This window comes from Lipophrys pholis (genome assembly GCF_963383615.2).
Source record: "Lipophrys pholis genome assembly, chromosome: 18".
NCBI classification, from domain to species: Eukaryota; Metazoa; Chordata; class Actinopteri; order Blenniiformes; family Blenniidae; genus Lipophrys; species Lipophrys pholis.
The window spans coordinates 1,660,050-1,683,552 of record NC_137646.1 but is presented as its reverse complement, the minus strand read 5'-3'; positions in this window follow the sequence as shown (position 1 = coordinate 1,683,552).

Here is a 23,503-nt window from a genome sequence, read left to right as displayed (position 1 = left end):
CGTGGGCCGGTTAGCTCAGTTGGTCAGAGTGTGGTGCTAATAACACCAAGGTCATGGGTTCAATCCCCATACTGGCCAAATGAAGCTTCATGAATCACTGACTTCATTTTCTGAAGCCACTAGATGCCGCTGTCTCTTCAACAAACATTTAAAACACACTTCATCGCCAGTACTTCAGGATCTATCTTCAAACCAACAGTGCCATCTGGTGGTGAGAAAATTAAGAACGTGGTTCATGAGGCTTCATTTAGCATCACTACTAATGAGTATCTCCACCTGTCACACAGGAGGCTGGGGTTCACCTTCATGATGGAGTTAAGGGATTGTTGTGGTGGATTGCTCACACTGCATGAGCAAGGTACCACTTTCATTTTGACTCATACTTTAGCATTATGATTTGTTCCTTTAGCTTTCAGGTCTGTCTAGAATCAGATTGGTCATGCAAAAGGTTCCAGGTCTCTGTAAAGGACAGTAGACCCATCCAAGATGGCTCCTGTGTTCCATCCTGTTCTGGATGTGATTCCCTCAAACCCACGTGAGGTGTAACATGTGTAAAAGCTGGATTTGTACCGTATAGCTGAAATGTTGTTGATGAGAGAGAGAGTAGAGAGAGAGACAGAGTGGAGATCAAAGTGAAGAAAGAAATGTTGTATGTTTATGTTTAGGAGGAGGCGCAGGAGGAGGTGCAGGAGGACGTGCAGGAAGAGGCGCATAATTGTACAGGAGGAGGCGCAGGAGGAGGTTGAGGAGGTGGCGAAGAAGGAGGGACATGAGGAGCTGCAGGAGGAGGCGCAGGAGGAGGCGCATAATTGTGCAGGAGGAGGTGCAAGGAGGAGGCGCATAATTGTACAGGAGGAGGCGCAGGAGGAGGTTGAGGAGGCAGCGAAGAAGGAGGGACATGAGGAGCTGCAGGAGGAGGCGCATAATTGTGCAGGAGGAGGTGCAAGGAGGAGGCGCATAATTGTACAGGAGGAGGCGCAGGAGGAGGTTGAGGAGGCGGCGAAGAAGGAGGGACATGAGGAGCTGCAGGAGGAGGCGCAGGAGGAGGTGCATAATTGTGCAGGAGGAGGTGCAAGGAGGAGGCGCATAATTGTGCAGGAGGAGGTGCAAGAGGAGCTGCAGGATGTGTGCAGGAAGAAGTGCAGGATTGTGCAGGGGGAGGTGCAAGGAGGAGACACAGAAATGTGAAAGAGGAGGTGTAGAAGGAGGTGCAGGAGGAGGCACAGGATGAGGCTCAGGATTAGGTTCAGGATGAGGTTCAGGAGGAGGTTCAGGAGGAGGTTCAGGATGAGGTTCAGGAGGAGGTGTATTTTTGTTGTATTTGATCCCTTTGGGGAAGATCCTCCAAAGGTTCAGTGATGTTTCTTTCCACTTATTTGCTGATGATATCAGCGTTACTGTTCCTTTAAGCCGTCTAAGATCATGAAGCTAAACTCCTTGCTCCATTGTCTGGTGGAAATAAAACAATGACTCAGCGATAACTCTCTGCAGCTCAATGCAGACCAAACAGAAACACTGGTTATTGCCCCTGATGATTCAATCCCTGGGATTAAACAGTACCTGGGTGACTGAGGCCCGTCTGCTAAGCCAAGTCTTAGAACCTTGGGAGTTCTCTTTGACAAAGACCTGTCATTAGTGCAGCACTGGAAGCAGCTGACCAGGAACTGCTTCTTTCAACTCAGGAAAAGATCTAAACTTAGGAACATGGTCTCACAGAACGATTTGGAGCTTCTCATTCCTGCTTTTGTGTCTTCGTGTTTCGACTATTGGAACCGTTTGTTTTCATGTCTGAACAAGAAGGAGCTCTCTCCACTGCAATTAGTGCAAAACTCTGCAGAGAGAATTCTGAGCCGTACTAATAGGAGGACTCACATGTCCCCGGTTCTAAAAGAACTTCATTGGCTGCCAGTGTCCTATAGGATCAAGTTTAAAGTTCTGGTCCTGGTCTTCAGAGCCTTGCATGGTCAGGCTCCTTCTTATATCAGTGATCTGATCCAGCCTTACACCCTGAACGGCTCTGAGGTCTGTGGATCAGAACCTGCTGAAGGTTCCACGCTCTCATTTTCTCACTAGAGGTGACCGATCCTTCCAGGCTGTTGCTCCGAGGCTTTGGAAGGATCTTCTTCCCTCTTTGTGCTCAATTGACTCTGTTGACACCTTCAAGAGCAAACTTAAGACTCATCTATTAGTTAAGGCTTTTAATTAACTCCCTTTGTGCTGCTAGGATTTTGTCTTGTCTTGGCCTTTTATATTCTGTGTACTTTCTGATGTTTTTGAACTGTGTATTGAAGTACTTTGTGGCTTTTTGTCTGTGAAAGGTGCTATATAAATAGGCGTTATTATTATTATATGATTATAGTGTGGGTGAGCGGTCCAAGGCTCTGGATTTTGGCTCCAGTCTCTCAGGAGGTGTGGGTTCAAATCCCACCACTGTCGGTTAAAAGGTTTTTGGTTGTTATATTTGCTTATGTAACAAGACGTCGTCGTCCATTAAGCTCCTAATATTTTGGAAACTGTGTTGATGACTTTCAAAAACCTTTCTTTGTGTTTCCACCCGGTTTCGAACAGGGGACCTTTTGCGTGTTAAGCAAACGTGATAACCACTACACTACAGAAACTCTGCTGGAGCTTAACAGGGTCGTGTGAAAACATTTGACTACAAACAGCAACTCAATCCAGAAGAGACTGGAACAAGAACACAGCTCCTTGGACCGCTTGGTTTCCTCACTCAACTCATCTCACTCTGAGGGAAAAGTTGTTTTTGATGATAAAAAAGCTCTTCTGAGAACATCAGTCCTCATCACTTTCTGCAGAGGAACATAGAGAGTGAGCTACCAGCAGCTGCTCTCTGAGGAGGAGAACATCAGTGTGTGTGTGTGTGTGTGTGTGTGTGTGTGTGTGTGTGTGTGTGTGTGTGTGTGTGTGTGTGTGTGTGTGTGTGTGTGTGTGTGTGTGTGTGTGTGTGTGTGTGTGTGTGTGTGTGTGTGTGTGTGTGTGTGTGTGTGTGTGTGTGTGTGTGTGTGTGTGTTCAATGACAGTTGGATCTATTTGATGTTTCACATTGTGGATTTGCTGTGAGATTCTCTGCACTTTAACACTTGAATTGTGAATCTCTTTGTTTAGTGTTAAAGGTAAGATCAGAGTCTTCAATAGATCAGATCAAAGTACTTTAATAGAATGTATTCAGTCCTCCTGACTGTCCTTTTGGAATGCCAACAGTTGCACCTCTTTGTGGATCAGTGAAGCCTGGAGCAGCCGCGGTAGGAAAGATGCTCTCTCAAACTGATGCTTCTCCACTTTATTGAGCCTTGCAGGTGAACACACCGTAAGAACTACAATGTACACAGAAAAATACCATTAGAAACTCTTAACAGCATGTTTTACCTTTACACTTTTACCATATTTACTACCTTTAACTCATGTGTGAGTAACAAACATGGCGTCCTCCGTAGAGCTGCTGTCCTGTAAAAGCTTCACTTTTCCTTAACGGACAAGTTGTTGTCACTTGGAATGTTGTGGTGTAAACGGAGCCGAAGACTCAGATCAAAACTGAGCCGTTAACATGTGACTGGGTTGTGAAAGCTCACACAGGAGGAGGGTTAAAAACAGTATGCTGCATTGGCCGGGAATCAAACCCTGGACTCCTGCATGGAAGGAGAGAATTCTACCACTGAACCACCAATGTTACACTTCCCTTCATTCCAACCAGGAAATGTGAAGCGTTTCACCTTCAGTGCTCCATGAACCCCTCCCCCACAGTTTGAATGATTCTCACTGTCGCTGTCACTCAAACTGAACCAGACTGTCAAACTGTGACCTGACAGTGTCAGAGTCTTGATCTCCTGCCTTATTTATGACATCACTGGAGTCCTTTAGCTTCTTCAACATGTCGGCTCGTTGGTCTTGGAGTATGATTCTTGCTTTCGGTGCGAGAGGTCCCGGGTTCAATTCCCGGACGAGCCCTTTAGTCATCAACCATGATCCTTTGTGTTAAATTTCAAAAGATGCTTTGACTTTGTGTGTGAGAATCCTCCTCCCAGACCAACCAGCAACATCTTAAAGAAGCAAAATGACTCAATCAACAGTATCGGGGCTTTATTCACTTTGAGGAGCTTTCAAACAGCAACGCTGACACATTTCATGATTTTCTCCTAAAAACACTCGATGCTCTGGGTCTGGATGTTAAACTGATCCTGGACCAGGAACACGATGGAGCCAGAACAATGTCTAGGCTCATTTATAAAGGTTGATTATGACAAAACAGGTCCTGAAAGATGCGTACGCCACTTTCCACACAAAGTTTGTGATCTAAAATAAACTTAGGAGGAGACTGTGCGTACTAGTATGACAACAATGGACCTGGACCAGGAACATTTTTGTTACGGGGAAAAACTGGTAGAGCTGATGGTGAAGTGGTGAATTGAACCAGATGATGAAGTGATGAATTGAAGCCAGATTCATCTCATACAGTGAATGTCATTACATATCTTGCAGTCTTGCTACATCTTGTATTTTGATTTGTTAATAGGGTTAGGAGAAATAAGTGTTTAACTTCAGATTAAACCTTTAGATCTGTAAAACTGTCAATCTTTGCTCTTGCTGGTTTTATTTTGTTTTATTTTGTTGACGACCGACCGAAGAAGTAATAATAAAAAAATATATACATATCAGACTTTAGGCTGAATCCTGAATTTGCAGCACGATGATCATCTGTCAGACTTTCATCTCCAAATGATCCAGAGCGGTGGATAAAACTGATTGATGATCAACTGTGACAAGGTGTGGAACAATCAGTCTCATTTCAAAGTGAGCACATAAATAGAGCGGTGTCAGCCGTGTGTAAAGCTGCTCTGTGGATGCTCTGGTACCGCCATGCGCTCTGGACGCTCTGGTGCTGAAGCCAGACGAGCTCCTCGTCACCCACCGCCTCCAACTCTAGTGACTTAGGATAAAACACAAAGTCTACTGAGCCTTTTTACAACTTCCTGTTGAAATATTTCATTTGTACATTTAATAAACAGATCAAAGTGTATTTTATCAGTCTGGTCTCCACTGTGGTCTCCTACAAATCTGTCTCCTTCCCTCTCCGACACTCTGACACACGCTGACCCTCACAACCATGGAGGCTGTTTTGATGTCCAGAGGTGATGACCTCATGATGTCACTCTCCTCTGACCTCCATGATGTCACTCTCCTCTGATCTCCATGATGTCACTCTCCGCTGGGCCGTATGATGTCGCTCTCCTCTGACCTCTATGATGTCACTCTCCTCTGACCCCCATGATGCCGCTCTCCTCTGACCTCCATGATGTCACTCTCCTCTGACCTCCACCTTCAGATCAGACTCTTCTTCTCCCACACATGATCAACCCAGACAGGACAACAAACAGGTGTTGCAGCAACATGGTTGCCTGTCGTTAAAGCAATAACCAAGCAGACACGGCGCTCCACCACACAGACAGCAATGAAAACAAGGCTCTTTAAGGAAAAGGCCAGACAGCCAGCATCTATGACAAGCTGAGCCTCTGTCATCACTAATAACTTACTGATGATGTTTTCATTCAGTGGTGGGTAGTTTGAATCCCATCCAGAAGAAATGACAGCAACAATGTCTCTAATCCAGTAAAACATCCATTGTAGCCAACATGAAGTGTCCAGAGTCCAAAATGTCCAATATAAAACCCTCCAACGGTTTGAACATCCAGTCTCCAAGGTATTTCTGGACTATGTACAGTAACGTGGCCTCGTATCTTATAGCACCATCTTCCTCTCCTTCATCCTCACAAACCTTTCAGCCACCTCCTTCTTATCAAGCACAACGTCTCTCTATGGAGAGCAAAGTGAGCTTTGAGAGTCTGGCCTCCTTCATGCCCAGAGAGAGTTTTGAATTCATTTCAGGCTGAAACTGCGTTCTGCATTTGCACTAGTGACTGACTGCTATGTCCTTTCCATATGGCTGCAGATGATGAAGGGCAGAACAGCTTCTGTGGTGTTGAGCTTGATTTCTAGTTCACTACACATGGCAGAGATAGAAAGAAATCCTTCCCAGACCTGCTCAGCTGTATTATGGCTCTTATTTTGGTAGAATCATTAAACATTACACTCAAGAATCATTACACTCCTGCTATTGTGCATGTGCACCACGGCTGTAGTAAACAGGTCCTCTGATAGTTTTCGAGTTGAGAAAATCAGATGAGAAAAATGCACATGTTGTCATCACTCATGAAGCTGCTCTGTCTCAGCGATCAAAGGAGATTAAAGGAGAGCAAAGGAGAGAAAAATTAATCAAAGGATATCAAAGGAGAGCAAAGGAGATCAGAGGAGAGGCTCCTTACTCAATGTTTGTCCTACCTCAAATATATTAGGGACGTGTTGAAAAACCATAATCTACCAAAGAACCCATTCTTAAATGATGGTGATTGGTGGGCAGGTTCAGCACTGAGCTGCAGCAGAGCGGAGATGAGAAAGTAATTTAGAAATCTTTTTGACATAATAAAATAAATCCTGGTCTCTGAGGCTTTGAAGGATGTTTTTGTTCTTGACTTGTTCCAAGTCTGTTTATCTCCACGAGGGTTGATCTGGAATAATGAGCTTAATGATCACACCTGACAGAACTGCAGAAACATGAATTTATGGAACCAGAACTACTCCTGTCGTCACGGTGATGAATTAATATTCCAACATAAAACACAAGAGAAACTCAGCCTCAAAACAACTGGATGGAAAATCTAAACTAAAAGAAGATCAGTGAGGAAGTTCAGCCCGACACGTTTCTGCTGGAATAAAGTGAAACTGAGTGATCACAGTGCTGTCTGTTTATATTGAAGGTTTTTGTGTTTTTATTGCGAGACAATTTAGCAGGACAGACGCACTGTCTTCACTGGGACATCAGAGCCCACCTTTATCACTTCTGGATTTACAAACTGGAAAAGGGCTTTAGACAAATGTAAAGCACATGAGAACAGTCCTACACACCGTCATGCTGTGTCTGTGACGGCACAAGAAAGTCCTCCTGTAAATGTACAGTTGATCAACAAGCCGTCAAGTTGCAAGAAAAGTGTGACTGCAGAGGACAGGAGGACAAACATTTTGTCTCTTTAGCTTCAGCCAGTGACTGAAATTCAAAAGAATCAATTCCATTTTCAGTCATTTTCAGTAAATGTATTTTTTTTTACTGATATATCAAATGGACCAATAAAACATGTTAAACTGTAAGTCTGGTTAGTGAAGGAGGGAGCGAGGGAGAGGGGGAGAGAAGAGAAGGACAGAGTTCTGGTGAGGTTCGGTTCTGAACCTCGGTTCCTCCTCACAGAGATTGAACGAGCTTCTGGAAGCTCACCTGGTTCTCTGGTTCCTGCGGTGGGGAACCCAAGTTCCTACTGTGATGGTGGAAGGAATGCAGCTTCCAGGGAGGGGTTGCCGGGGACCCCCTGGTGGGGGTCACGTGACCAATGGGGAATTTTTCCACTGGTGACCACATGTTTCTTTATTCTCAAAAAAAAAACGTTGTCACCCCCCCAAAATGTCTGCTTCCTGCCTTGTTGTTTTAACTTTCCAAGTCATCAATGATGTCCTCATATAACAGCTGCTTGTCCTCTTGTGGTTGATGCTGATTATTGTAAGAGCAGTGAGGCCATCCCGTCCCTGGATGACCTCTGACCTCAGGTTGGTCTTGATGAGCTTCAGCTTTGAGAAGTTCCTCTCTGCTGAGGCCACAGGCAGAGTGCAGCTCCTTCTCAGGGCGATCCACACATTGGCTTATCTGAGTTCCATTTCATTTCCAACTGTGGAAAAAAATCGAACAACATTTAAAACATCAACATTTACAAAGCGTCAGCATAGTGAAGGCAGAAGTAAAGCGGGGCAGGAAATTCCTGGCAGTGTGAAAAAAATAAGTGTTTTTCCCAATAAGCAGTGAAAATATTACTTTAATATACCTATTATTATTGGCTACAGCAAAGTCACCTTGATTCAGACATATTTCTCTTCTTAAAAAAAAGAGAGAGATTCACACCAGCATTTAAAAAAACATTTTCCCCCGTTACAGAAATGTGGAGATGTGTTGACATATTTTACTGGAATCAACTTGTGTCCAGTCCAGCATGAGAGGCCCCAGTTTGGTTTTGTCTGGGAGCTGATTGGACGATGCACAATGAATTGAAAGGAGTGATTCCAGCCGATCACTCTGACCTCCATGTAGAAGTCCAGGCCCAGTGTGGCTGAGCTGAGCTTTGCTTGATCCTCCTTCAAACACTAAATATCATGGAAGATAAACCACAGAGAAGTAATCTGAGTACCTTAGTGAAACTTTTAAAGGTTTCAACTGAGCTAACATTTTTAATATTTGCACAAGCAGATTTGTGGTCCATCTGAGGTTGTCATATTCAAACTCATGTATCTTGTAAGTGATTAGAGATTTAGTATTTTGACTTCAGATTCAGAATCCTGATGAATTTTGCATTATGTATGTATGTCTTCAGATTCATTAAGCAAAGTAGATTTTTCACCTAAAAGGGCAGTGTAATGTAACTCAGGTCTTGAAGCCTGTCCTCCAAGTGGTTTTTGTGGATGAAAGTGGGAATTTCCCCAATAAAATATAGAGATTAACAATAGAGCAGAGTTTCTTGTCATTGAATTCAAAACAGGTAATAAAGTTTTTCTCTTCAACATTAACTTCATGTGTTGTTTTGTACAGAATATAGTTCTCCGGTTCTTTTCAAAATGTAATACTGTATGAGTAACCATAAACTGTTCCTGGCATAGACATATAGACTAGATGCCTCAATGACTGCAGGAACACACGTCAGTGCGTCCGCCATCTTGGGAGGGGCATTTGTCAGGACTTCAGCAACGATACCGCATCACTGTTCTGCTTTTGGTTGTACAAACAGACAAAATAAGGACAATGGACTGCGTGGGATTACCTTCCACAGGTAGGAAAAACATATTTATTGTTGTTGTCGTTGTGTTTAGCTCATATAACATTAACTTGGGACATAGATGAGCTGGAGCCGTGGGAAATGCTCTCTATTCCCTGGCTTAAGCTCACCATCAAACAACAACAATATCAACGTCTATTGGGTTCATCTAACGGAGGCTATTTTAGTTGTAGTGTGTAGAATATTACATTTCAAAAGAAATGAGTTGCTCAGAACCAGAATGAAAAGATGGAGAACGGAGGGCAAAGAGCACAGTGTGTGGTCTTCTGGAAGAACTGAGAGTGAAAAAGCTAATAAATGAAGAGCTGAAAGAGAATATGTCATATAATATGGAATAATAGATAAATGTGTAACAATAAATAAATATGTACTAGGTAAATATCTAACAAGTATTTTCTATGTAACATTAAAGGTAAATAAGTACAAATAAATGAAAGTATAATAGGTAAATATGTTCTTGTGTGTAAATATGTTAAAAAAAAAATCTAAATTTGTTACACAAAAAGTTATAACTTGTGCCCTAATGTACATGTTCATTGTACATAAATGCCACATTGTGTGTAAATAAATGCTTTTACATATTTTTGTCATGGCTCCATCATGTTGCTGCTCTAAAAGGAGAGGACAGCGTCCCAATGTCCCGTCTGAAAACTTCTTCTATTTCCTCTCAATACTTTCTATTAGTATGCTACATTGAATAAATAAATAAATAAATGAAATAATTTTTAATTTAATAAATTACAAATGAAAGCAATGATTCTTCAGTCATGTAAATGTATATTTGCGTGGTTTTCTTCAGAAAACACATCGCGGTCACAGAGACTTGTTTAGACTGACGGGTCAGACTTGCCCCTCACAAGATGGCGGCCGCTCTGACGTGTCGGAGCGGCGGGCGGAGACAGGCTGCGCGGTGTCTCGTGTTTATGTCTATGGTTCCTGGGTGATCGCGTGACGTCAGACCGGAAAAAGGAACGAGAGGAGCGGAGCAAGCGCGAGTGGAGTTCCAGCAGCGTGCAGAGCCACGGAGAATACGTCGATATTATAGCTCGAGCCGCCCTCCACTACTATTTGTAGCTTGTTGGACTCTCTCGGCTGTGTTGTCGTGTCTCACAGAGGAAACATTTCATCTCGTGCAGCAACAATGAGTTCAGTTCAGGCTTTGGGAGAGTTTGAACAAACTATCGTCCAGCACGAGGAGGAGGTTGATCGTCAGCACAGACTGCTGGAAACCATCTGGAACCCTCAAATCAAGCTCCACAGAACAGGTATGGAAAAGTGTGAATGAACACATGAATGTGACCGGAGCAGGATCTCCATTGTTCTGACTGGGTTTGGTTTATCCACCGCACACAGAAGCAGGATTTGTGTTTCTGGAGGGAAACTTGGATTGAACTCAGACTTTGACTCTTTTCCATGTTTCCAGGTTTTAATCAATACACAGTTGTAGTTGAAGTCAGAAACAGGAGAAGAGCGTCTAGAATCACCTGGAACTACCTGACAATACATTGAAACAAGGTTAAAATAATAATATGAGCAGCCATTGACAAAACATAGAGGCTATTTTTCTTAATCATTTCTGATTTCAGTGGATTTGCATTGTTTGCAACTTCCTGTGTTTGGTCACTTCCTGTCCTCTCCAGTCCAATCACAGCAGAGAATAGTCCCTCCTCTCTCCAAAGGCGGGCTCAAGCCTCCAGCCTCAGGATGCAGACACTTCCTGGCTCCAGGTTTCCATATTAAAAGACGATTGTCTCTGAGTATCAGTGAAACCAACATGGAGGAACATGGAGGCAAAAGCACCTGGAAGAATGTAAACCTCTTGTCTCTGGAACAGTGAGGCTCCAAATGGCAACATGGAAGAATTATCAAGTTAAAATACTTCAGCAACTAGAGTTTTAGAAATATGAACATCTAAGATGTTTAAAAAGATTGTTGCACTTCCTTATTTTATTTTATTTTTTCAAATAAGCATATGAGTATGGTACATGCAGTATTCTTATCTTCCAAATACATTTCCAATATCCGTTTAGAAGGACATAAAAACATAAAGAACCAAACAACTAAATGACATCATCAACAAATGTGGGACCCTCCCTTCTCTTCCTCCTCTGTTCCTCCTATTAATCTAGTCTTTTGTCATTAAGTAAATGAAAAGATAAATAAATAGATTGTAGATCAATGAAACTTCTCTTTTCCATTCCTACTTTAAACAGCCGTCCCTCCATACAAACAGCCGTACTGAAGGTCTGTTAAAAAAGCTTCCATCCAATCAAGAGAAGGAAAAAGAAAGAGAAAGATGGATGCCCTCCGTCTCCTTCCTAGAATGTATGTCTACCTTTCTACCTCTTTATTCTTCTCCCCCTTTCACCATGTGTCCAGACACCCGCTTCTTAAATGTCTAAATAATGTAATGAAATGATCCTAAAACAAATCTGCTTAATGCAAACACAACAAGTAAATACCTTAGTTAGAGATGTTAATTCAAATCAAAACAAACAAAGCAGTAGATCTTAATGAGAGTGCTTTGTAAATAATGAAGTAAGTCCCTTGTGGGGTGATTCTGTTTGAATCCTCCTTTGTATATAGGGAGACCACAGGTCTTCACATTCCTTCACTTTGTTTTGGAACCTTGCTCTTACTTGTTCCATATTCAGCACATCTTTGATTGGGTCCCACCATTGCTTTATGCAGGGGGGGTTTGGTTCCAGCCAGCACACTCTAATCTTTTACTTTTCTACAATAAGTAACATTCTAATCATTTTTGGGTTTAAAACCCAATAAAAATCATTTCAGGTCTAAATCAATGTTTTCATCCAAGATTCTTTTGATCTCTTTCTGTATATTTTTCCAATATTCTCTGAGTTTGGGACGGTCCCAGAATATATGTCTCTAGTCTCCTACTGGACCAGACATTTTCATTCTCTTTTTTATTACTGCTCATATTTTCATTGTTCCTTTAACACATTTGTTTTTGATCTTTAATTCATTGCCATAATTGCCTCAGGTGATTTTATTGTAATCAAATTACTCGTCTGAGTCATTTTAAAGTGGGAACTGTAGAAGTAATGTAACTTTTATTTTGTACTTTTTTGTCCCTCCAGAGCTCCAACTGCACCGTGACTGTAGGGAGGAGCAGCTCTTTAAACTGGGAACAAACTCCAGTCTAGAGCAGGAAGAACCAGAACCTTCACAGATCAAAGAGGAACCAGAACAACCAGAACCTCCACAGAGCAAAAAGGAACCAGATGAACCAGAACCTCCACAGATCAACAGGGAACCAGAACCTTCACGGATCAAAGAGGAACCAGAACCTTCACGGATCAAAGAGGAACCAGAACCTCTACAGATTAAAGAGGAACCAGAAGAACCAGAACCTCAACAGGGAACCAGAACCTTCACGGATCAAAGAGGAACCAGAAAGTCCACAGATGAAAGAAGAACCTGAAGAACCAGAACCTCCACAGTATTAAGAGGAACCAGAAGAACCAGAACCTCCACAGATCAAAGAGGAACCAGAACCTCCACAGATTAAAGAGGAACCAGAAGAACCAGAACCTCAACAGATCAAAGAGGAACCAGATCCTCCACAGATCAAAAAGGAACCAGAACCTCCACGGATCAAAGGGGAGCCAGAAGAACCAGAACCTCCACAGATTGAGGAGCATCAGGAACTCGGTACCAGCCAGGAAGGAGAGCGGCTTCTACTGAAGTTTGAAGGTGATTCCTTTAGGGTTCCTTCAATTGAGGAGCAAAGTTCCCTGAGTGAACCAGAAGAAGTACCAGACACTGAGCAGTTCCTCTCTCATGACTCTGAAGTCCACGATGTGAACAAACATGTTGACTCAGAATCAAGTAGAAATGCAGAGATGAAAAGAAGAAGCATGTTTCAGAGTGATTGTGTGGACAAGTTCCCTGTGTCAGAGAAGCAGGCTGAATGTGAAAAGCTTCTTTGTAAGGAAACATGTGGAAATATGGTCCAGAAAAAACCTCAATTACGTCAGAATTTAACAACTTTCAATGATAAGAAGAAAAGTGGTGAAATCTTTGTTAAAAGTTCCACCGGACAGGATGGTTTGTTGGTGCAGAAGAGAACTCACACAGGTGAGAAGCCATTTTCTTGTGAAACATGTGGAAAACGTTTCGCTCAACAGAGAGGTTTAATGACTCACAAGAGAACTCACACAGGTGAGAAGCCGTATTCTTGTAGAACATGTGGGAAAAGTTCATTCGAGTGAGTCATTTGATGCATCACAAGAGACCTCACACAGGTGAGAAGCCGTATTCTTGTAAAATATGTGGGAAATGTTTCTCTTCACAAAGTAATTTTCAACGCCACATAGGAACTCACACAGGTGAGAAGCCATTTTCTTGTGAAACATGTGAAAAACGTTTCGCTCAACAGAGAGGTTTAATGACTCCCAAGAGAACTCACACAGGTGAGAAGCCATATTCTTGTAGAACATGTGGGAAAAGTTTCATTCAAGGGAGTCATTTGATGTGTCACAAGAGAACTCACACAAGTGAGAAGCCGTATTCTTGTAAAATATGTGGGAAATGTTTCTCTTCACAAAGTAATTTTCAACGCCACATGGGAACTCACACAGGTGAGAAGCCATTTTCTTGTGAAACATGTGAAAAACGTTTCGCTCAACAGAGATATTTAATGACTCACAAGAGAACTCACACAGATGAGAAGCCGTATTCTTGTGAAACATGTGGGAAAAGTTTCATTCGACAGGCCAATTTGATGAGACACAAAAAAACTCACTCAGGTGAGAAAACATTTTCTTGTGAAACGTGGGAAAAGTTTCAGTGTATCAAATGATTTGAAGATACACAAGAGAATTCACACAGGTGAGAAGCCGTATTCTTGTGAAACATGTGGGAAAAGTTTTAGTGCATCAAATAGTTTGAAGAAACACAAGAGAACTCACACAGGTGAGAAGCCATATTCTTGTGAAACATGTGGGAAAGGTTTCAGAGGATCAAATGATTTGAAGATACACAAGAGAACTCACACAGGTGAGAAGCCGTATTCTTGTGAAACATGTGGGAGAAGTTTCTCTGATCGTAGTAATTTGTGGCGACACATGAAAAACCATAAAGAGATGAAATCATGAAAGACTCTATGTGAGATGTGTGGATGGATTTCACTTATATAGTGTTTTTCCACCGTATAAAAGCCGATTCATCCTCCATAAGAACAAGAAGAACGTTGGGCACTCCAGAGTCTTGCCGTACTAAATGATGTCATGTTCTTCAGCCAGCTCCCTCTGGCCAGAGACTTTTTGTTCAGCAGTACCAACCGTCAGGACTGTCAGTTCCTGCAGTTAAAACCAGACCAACATCATGTCCTGGACACAAACTTTCTCTTTTCTTACTGAAACACTTCAGAGAAATGTATTTCTGAAAACGCTTGAAGTGAGAAATAAGCTGCAGTTGAAAAGTTAAAAGGTTTTACAGAAGTGTCAGCTGTGAGGGGGTGAGAGTATGAACTCTCCTGCTGAACAAGCATTTTTTCCAGCAGCTGGCTGACGTCAGCGCTGAACTTTTCTTCTTCTTCTTATGGGAGGATGCAGAGGCCTTTAGCAGTCCCCAAAGTGCTTTACACTGTTAATCACATTCACCCATTCATTCACACACCAATGGAGGCGGCGACCATGCAAGGCACTCAGTCCATCCACTGGGAGCAGTTTGGGGTTCAGTGTCTTGCTCAAGGACACTTGGACATGTGGACAGGTGGAGATGGGAATGGAGCTCCAACAGATGTGGTTCAGGAAGTCCAGCTTGAGCCCAGAATCACAAGGTCTCCTCCAGTTTGAAGTCAACATTGCTGATTTAAACCCTGTTGAGACGCTTCAGGAAATCATTTAGTTTCTGGTTTGTCACCAAAATGAGAAGATTTCAATCAGTTTGGTTTCCATTTGTGTTGAACTGCACAGAGGCTGACAAAAGGTCCCTGCTTGATAATGAATGTTAAAGAAGCACATTTCATTATTAGTTCTAACAATGCTGCTTTCTGTGGTTTGGAAAAATGTGAGGTTAAAAATCTTGTATGAGCAGATGTGAACTTTGAAGAAATGGAAGTAAAATGTTGACATGAATCCAATGGCTTTTGTTCTTCACTGTTTTTATTTAACATTAATGAGTTGTAATTTCATTTTTCACTCTTTTTACACTACGGAGGAAAAACTACTGTTTGTTTACCTGCAACACGTACTGAAGTACATATCATGAAAGTAAAACTCTTCAGTGGAAACATGCAATGATTTCCTCGTCTCAAATAATTATTCAATTATAAATTATAATTTATAGTTAATTTACTATTGCATCAACACATCATGAGTAGGGTAAAACTAACCTGTCTCACGACGGTGTAAACCAGCTCACGTTCACTATTAGTGGTGAACAATCCAACACTTGGTGAATTCTGCTTCACAATGAGAGGAAGAGCCGACATCACTATGAACGCTTGGCCGCCACAAGCCAGTTCTCCCTGTGGGAACTTTTCTGACACCTTCTGCTTAAAACCCAAAAAGTCAGAAGGATGCAATGGAAATACTGACGTGCAGTTCCTCTTAAATCCAGTAGGTGTCAGTATGAAGCAGCATTGGAGACATGGGGAACAGGTGAAGGGGAAAGTATGGATAGTATGGAGCTCCATAGGAAAGGAGTGTTTGAAGTACAGAGCCAGTATTGCAGATACGTTTTACTTAGAAAAGCAGCTCATCTACTTTAATGTAGGGGAGAGCAATGTGTCATTATTTATGAAGCGAATCATCATCAATATGCAAATCTGAATGAAAATAAGAATAAAGCAGAATAAAGCACAGTGCAAATCGAGGTGAGTCAACAAAATAATTCACTATAAAATACATGTAACCTAAATAAGGAAACTTCAAGTGTACTATACACCATAAAACCATAAAAAGGCCATTAAACAGAGTCAAAAATCGAATTGTATTCTATAAAATACATGTAACCTAAATATAAGAAGAGTAATGTTACTTTGACAGTGAACACAAAAGGGTTTTTCTATTCAGCCAGATTCATATTATAAGTAAATATCTTTATATAGGTATTTATCTTTCAGTTCCAGTAAAATAATTCATTTAGATTTAGTTCAACTGACTGAATATATTACACGTCTCTCTGAATAGTCTAGAGTTAATCAGTCTACTGTAATTACTACTATGAAGATGATGACCAATTACACTGAGAAGAACAACATGAACTAATGCTGGAGATGATTAAATCTAACTTTCCTTCTATATATCAGCTCCCTGGATATTGCTGCCTTGCTCAAAGGCCTCTGGCAGTGACTGCTGTCTCTGTGCCGGGGTCCAGTAGTGGTTTGGGGATTCCCCTCCTCCTCCCTCCCTTTGCTTTACAGCTCAGAGTTTTCTTTTGCCTGTTTTTAAGTGTTTAAATAAATGTGTGGTGTTTCCTCAGGAACTACTTTCTTGTTCAGACGTCGTAGCTTGAAGTGTTTTGGTCTGAAGCTGTGAAATAAGTCCACACATTTTTCATATGGAGAAACAAAAAGCATAAAAAAAAACAGTAATAATGAACTCAGATGATAAGGGTGGACGTAACTTTTTAGACTTTTCCATCTTAAATAATACTTTCAAAATAAATTGGCTAAAACAATTAATCATGAACCTTCTTCACTTTGGAATTTTATTCCAAAACTTGTTTTCTCTAAGTTGGGAGGCCTAAATATTCTTTTATTTTGTAATTATACTGTTGAAAAAGTCCCCTTGAATCTATCCAGTTACCATAACCAGATGCTTCTCTCTTGGTCTTTGATCTACAAACATCATTTCTCCCTGCATAAGTACTACACCATAAGTACTACACCATAACTACTACACCATAAGTACTACATATGGAATAATAAAGACGTCTTCCATAGAAACAAATCCTTATTTTACCCTGACTGCTTTACTCATAACATACTTCTGGTTCTTCAGCTGTTTAACTCCGATGGATCATTAATAAATGATCAAGAATTTATTTCAAAATATAGAATTGCAATTCCTATAAATGAATTTAATAATGTTATAAAAGCTATACCCACTGGAGTAATTATGTTATTTAAAAGTACTGCAGGACAAAATCCAACACTTTTACTCTTCGATCCAACTAAACTAGATATACGTCAAATTTATTTCTCATCAACACGTAATAATAATAATAATAATAATAATAATAATAATAATAATAATAACAACAATAATAATAATAATAATAATAATAATAATAATAATAATAATACGCTCATTATTTCAAAAACATGTTGTCTCAGTTCCACATGTGGAATCTTATTGGAACACCTTTATTAGTGACCTTGACTGGAAAAATGTGGTGAATTTGCCAGCTGGATATATGATAAACAATAAAGTAAAAGAAGTATCTTTTAAAATAATCCACAGATTTCATGTGTTTTCTTGCAAGGTTTTAAAAAAGACAGAGATATAAATTGCTCTTTCTGTAAAGAACTCCCTGAAAATATATTTCATCTGTTTTTGTCTCGCCCCTTTTCTAACAAGTTATGAGAAGATATTTGCACCTTGATCTCTACTAGTATTGAAGCGTCTTACAGTCAATGATATTTACTATATACTAATATTTTACTTATCTGTGATTATCCTATTTCTGATATTTTTATATTGTTTTATTCTCATTTTTTTGTATTTGTGAATGTTTTTTTATGGACTCCTGTGTCTGCAATAAAGATAAAGATGATGATGATATGCAATTTTATTTGATTGTAAAGAAAGAAAAATTATCATTCCAAACTAGTTCTGTGTACAAATGTTTATCCACAAATAAATGTTGACTATGACCTACAGCAACAACAAAAGTTGAGCAAGATGGCTGAGCGGGAGTTCAGAGTGACGGCTCCTCCACTATCTAACTGGCCAGGTTTAAAACCTGTGGTTTATGAGACTGTTGACGGCAAGCTTCTAGTTGAGGACCAGTTTTTAAACTTTCTCCTGGTCAGAATGAGAACAATGAGCCAGGACCATCTTGTTCTAACAGCTTCCAACACGTTGGACTTGAAATGGATTGAATCCTGAAGAACGAGGCTGTTTGAACTCTGTCCTGACACCAAACAAAGATGTGTGGCTTTTAAAGGAGATCAGAAAAACATCAACAACATTAAAAGTTGCTTCAAGGTTTTGAATGAGTGCAGAGAAAACCTCCCTCGGTTCGTCTCCCACTATTTGGATGAGCTACCGCCTGTCACCTCTAACAGCATAGATTAGTCCAACTTGCTGAGTAACATGGAGCGGCTCCAGAGTGAAATGTCTGCGCTCAGACATGGAGTGAAACTACAAGCTGGTGTCAGCGAGGGGCTGCATGAGATCACCTCCACTACTGAGCACAGAGTTGCTGCTTTTAGTCACCATCTGAAACCAGGACATGACGGAGGGCAACACAGGGCTACGCCCAGCGTCATCACACATGGCAGTGAGGCCTCACTCCCTGGAGCCTCTACCCTGGGTCAAAGACTGGTGAGGAGGATCTCGGCAGAGTTAAAGTAGAGACTTGGCCGTGATGTCACTTGTCAGCGTATTGACACTGCAAGCAACAGGTCCAGCTCATTTAGACCAGGATACAAAATAGAGCAGTCAAACCTCAGTTGATAACCTTAAGCCACTCCACACACCTTGTAGTCAGTGTTAACATCAGACAGAAGAGAGTATTTCAAGATCAATTCTAACTCTGCAGACCTGAGATCAGATCAAATCAACTGGCATCAATTCAAAATGTCTGATAAACAGAAGAGAGGTTGACATGCAGGAAATAAAAATCTGTTGTTTTGTTGATATTTTAGTCTAATTATGACAAACTGAAGGCAGCATGTAAAGAAGATAGATGAAATGTATATATAGAATAATCTCCTAGTTTGAGGCACATCACAGCATCCTGGTCTTTTTGTGAGTTGCCAAACCGTCTGTATATTCATCCTCTTTCATTTTGATAACTTTTTCTGAACGATACACCAAAGATAAAGTCATGATCATGTTTTCGATTGGGTTTATAGTACTGTGCTAATATTTAGTATGCAAAACAATATATTTAATGAACTAGACCTTTCATGACTGGGCAAAGAACCAGCCAGTGTCATGATCTTGCTCAGTCATGAATTCTTGCATCAATGCTACAATGGGAATCCCGAACCAAATAAAGGTGAAAGTCAAATATTTTTGCAAATGTGGGTCAGGGTACTCTGATAATCATACATATAATGAAATTATAACTTAAATGTGACTGGTGACTGGAATTGAGGGTCATGAATTTCAAAGGATGACTTGTTGCATATTATGACTTGATTGTAAAATTCTATTGTGTGTATGCCAATATCTTTTTGGAAGAAACGCCTTAAATTACACTATGTAGATAATCAAAAAGTAACAGGCTGTGGGTTTCATACAAGTGTGTAAAGTTATTCTCACCTTTCAAACAGGATGTGTGTGAGGGAGCGTTGGATGCTCTGCCTGAGCAGGTGATCAGGCTGACAGGGCCTGGAGGAGGGCGGGCTGGGTGCTGGTGATGCAGGCAGATACTGAGTTCCATTCCATATTAAAGCTGAGGAAGGCTTCTGGGATGATGTTGAGACTGCGGGATGGCCAAACGGAGACTCCATTTTCTTTGCTGTGCAGTCTTAAGAGAGGCGGCTCAAGAGGTGCAAAGTCTCGTGATCGGGGTTCATGGCACTTGTAGTCTATTGACAGAAAAGACACAAGACAGAGTTCTTTCGTAGATTATGGTTTGTCAACACGTCCCTAATATATTTTGAGGTAGGTCAAACATTGAATAAAGAGCCTGTCCTTTGATCTCCTTTGCTCTCCTTTGATCTCATTTGATCTCCTTTGATAAAATGTTATCTCCTTTGATAAAATGTTATCTCCTTTGCTCTCCTTTAATCTCCTTTGATCTCTGAGTGCTAAAATAACTCAAAAATACCTTTGTCAATGCCACATGCGTTTGCAAAATGAAGCTAGAGGGGGATATTTTGTCTATTGAAGCACAAGAAAAGTTCCCCCTGCTTGGACTCAACATATTAATTGACTTCACTGTGAGAACAGAAGTCAGCAGCACCGATATCATGACTCGAAGAGGTAAGTAACATTGTGTCCAGGACTCTGCGATCTCATTATGTCACCTAATGAGCTCCATGCTTGACAGTCACAATAGAAAATGGCTGTTTGGTGATCAGATGCTCAGTTTGATAATGAGCAGAAACAAAAGGCTGAGGCCAGTAAAAGAAAATCAGTTTTCGTGTTTAATCTTGGGCTTTGTTGGAACCATCACCATTTCCATTATTTTGGGGGAAATGATATTGCTAAGAATTCATTTGAAATCTCATGAGTGCTCAATGTTTATGTTTACAGCCCAATGTTGTAATTCACGATTGTGACTACAGGCTTCCTCACAAAGTGAAATAAGCCAGACCGTTCCTCTGACAGGGGTCTACTAATGGTACCGAGAACAAGGCTCATTACCAGGGTGACAGAGCCTTTACTCCCCGGCTCCTCGGCTCTGGAACTCAGGCAGGAAAACTCAATATCCTGTTTTAAGTCTCATCTTAAAACTGATTTTTATCACTTGGCTTTTAGAAACTGATGTTCTCTTATTTTTAGTTTCTATTTCTTCTTGTCTATTTTTAATTGTTCTGTATTTCATTGTTGTACATTATATTGTGGTTTTAATGTAAAAGTACTTTGTAACTGAGTTTAGAAAAGTGCAATAGATATAAAGTCATTATGTTTGCTGGTTATGTAACCTCAGAGACTTTTAATACTTGATATGATCAAGATAAACAGCAGCTCCACCAGAGTATTTCTCTACTGGACAGCAGCTCCTCGGGATATCAGTCATTTGACAATTGGGTGGAGATCAGAGTTCCACAATTCTTGGCCGCGTTTCAGGTTTCTCCCAGTTGTAACACACCTGAACACAATAAGGGCCTCCTTACCTGGCTTTTTGACAAGCTTGATGATGACATCAACATCAGATTGAGGTGTGCTGAAGCTGGGAGAGCTAGAACGTGCAGGGCATGTTGAGGCCCAGAATTGAGGAACCCTGGTGTAGATCATGAAAGCAACACTCCTCTGCATGGAGACTCAAGATAATTGTTCTGCGTTGACATAGAACATCAAGAGACCGGTTAGTTTTATCCTACTGATGATGTGTTGCTGCGAAAGTGATCCTGCTCAGTTTCTTCCCACGAAGAGCCTGAACAGGGACTTGAACCCTGGACCCTCAGATTAAAAGTCTGATGCTCTACCGTCTGAGCTACCCAGGAAGACATAGTACACCACCAAGGTTGTGATTTTCATGGACAGGGTGTCGAGGTGCAGCTGAAGCAAGAGGAGACAAAAACTCAGAGAGGCTGACAGTAAGGTAAGGCTCTATACTTTCTATTTCATTGGACTTACACTTTCTTACAGGTCTGTGCCCCCCCCCCCCCCCCTCTCTCAGCCTGCTGGTCACTCCATAAGTACAACCAGTCCATCAAAGAAAATTACTTCTTTATCACATCACAGCTGAAGCTCCAGACATTAGCCGACATTTTACTGTGTTAATGTGACATAGCTAAACTGTACAGCTGAAACACTAATAACTAATAATTAAAAACATAATGAATGCTATATATCTTTTTGTCCATTTAACCATCAGCTTAATTCCTCCATGTAAAAATCCTGCAAACTTATTTACAGCACATTCAGGCAGTAGGTAGGTAATAAACATTTTAATAAACTGGTGACATCTTATTGTTCCATGCAGAGACGTCCCCCTCCGTCCCCCCCGGCTTTTATTAACACATGATCAATCTGAAGTTCAGAGTCAGTGTTGTCTCCAAAGATTGCTGAGATATTATCATTGTAATGTTTCCTTGTGGCCGTGATCGTATAGTAGTTAGTACTCTGTGTTGTGGCTGTGATCGTATAGTGGTTAGTACTCTATGTTTTGACAGTGATCGTATAGTGGTTAGTACTCTGTGTTGTGGCCATGATCAAATAGTGGTTAGTACTCTGTGTTGTGACCGTGATCGTATGGTGGTTAGTACTCTGTGTTGTGGCCATGATCAAATAGTGGTTAGTACTCTGTTTTGTGACCGTATAGTGGTTAGTACTCTGTATTGTGACAGTGATCATATAGTGGTTAGTACTCTGTGTTATGACAGTGATCGTATAGTGGTTAGTACTCTGTGTTATGACAGTGATCGTATAGTGGTTAGTACTCTGTGTTGTGGCTGTGATCATATAGTGGTTAGTACTCTGTGTTATGGCCGTGATCATATAGTGGTTAGTACTCTGCGTTGTGGCTGTGATCGTATAGTGGTTAGTACTCTGTGTTGTGGCCGCAGCAACCCCGGTTCAAACCTGGGTCATGGCAGTGGCTCCTAAAGTGTATATGTTGTCGTCACTCATGAAGCTGCTCTATCATCAACTTGTAGACTGAAGGAATCTCAAGAAGATTCTAACTCCTTTAAAATCTACCATCAGTATGTCTCTCTGTGTCATAGTTACTCTAGAATAAAATAGTTACTCATTATCTATTATATGTTGTTGTTTCTGTTCATATTTATTTATGTTCTTAAATTCTATTAACGTTTCAGTACAAATATTAGGGGTCCATATATTCTGCTGTGGAAAATGGACCTCAGGGTTCAGATTCTATGAGGGTCCTTTTACAATCTTACACCGGCACTGAGCCTCGATGGAGCCTTGGCCAAATGAAGCCTCATCAACCATTTTCTTTATTTTCTGACTCCACCAGATGGCGCTGTTGGTTTGAAGCTAGAGGCTGAAAGATTGGCCATGAAGTGTGTTTTCAAACATTTGTTGAACAGACAGCGCCATCTTGCGCCTTCTGCTTGTATGGGAGACTGCCTGAGAATAGCAGGTGCTGTGAGCTTTTAACCCCCCTGGCCAGAGGGGGCGCTCTTCTTGCTCTTTTTCAACTCAAATTTTCACAAACACATCAATGTTGGTAAACGCTGTGTGACCTGAGGCCTGAGGCCTATACTACGAAGCTGGATTTTCTCTTATCCAGATAACTTTCCATACTATGACACTCATTCACTTCTCACCAGGATAAATCACCATGGTAACTTACCCTGAATGTCTAACCTCCGGAGCAGGTTATGTTCTGGATAAGAGGTCAAAGCTCCGCCTCCTGACCAATCAGATCTCTTGGAAAATGCCCCGCCCATTCTTAAATGATGGTGATTGGTGGGCAGGTTCAGCACTGAGCTGCAGCAGAGCGGAGATGAGAAAGTAATTTAGAAATCTTTTTGACATAATAGAATAAATCCTGGTCTCTGAGGCTTTGAAGGAAGTTTTTGTTCTTGACTTGTTCCAAGTCTGTTTATCTCCACGAGGGTTGATCTGGAATAAAGAGCTTAATGATCACACCTGACAGAACTGCAGAAACATGAATTTATGGAACCAGAACTACTCCTGTCGTCACGGTGATGAATTAATATTCCAACATAAAACACAAGAGAAACTCAGCCTCAAAACAACTGGATGGAAAATCTAAAC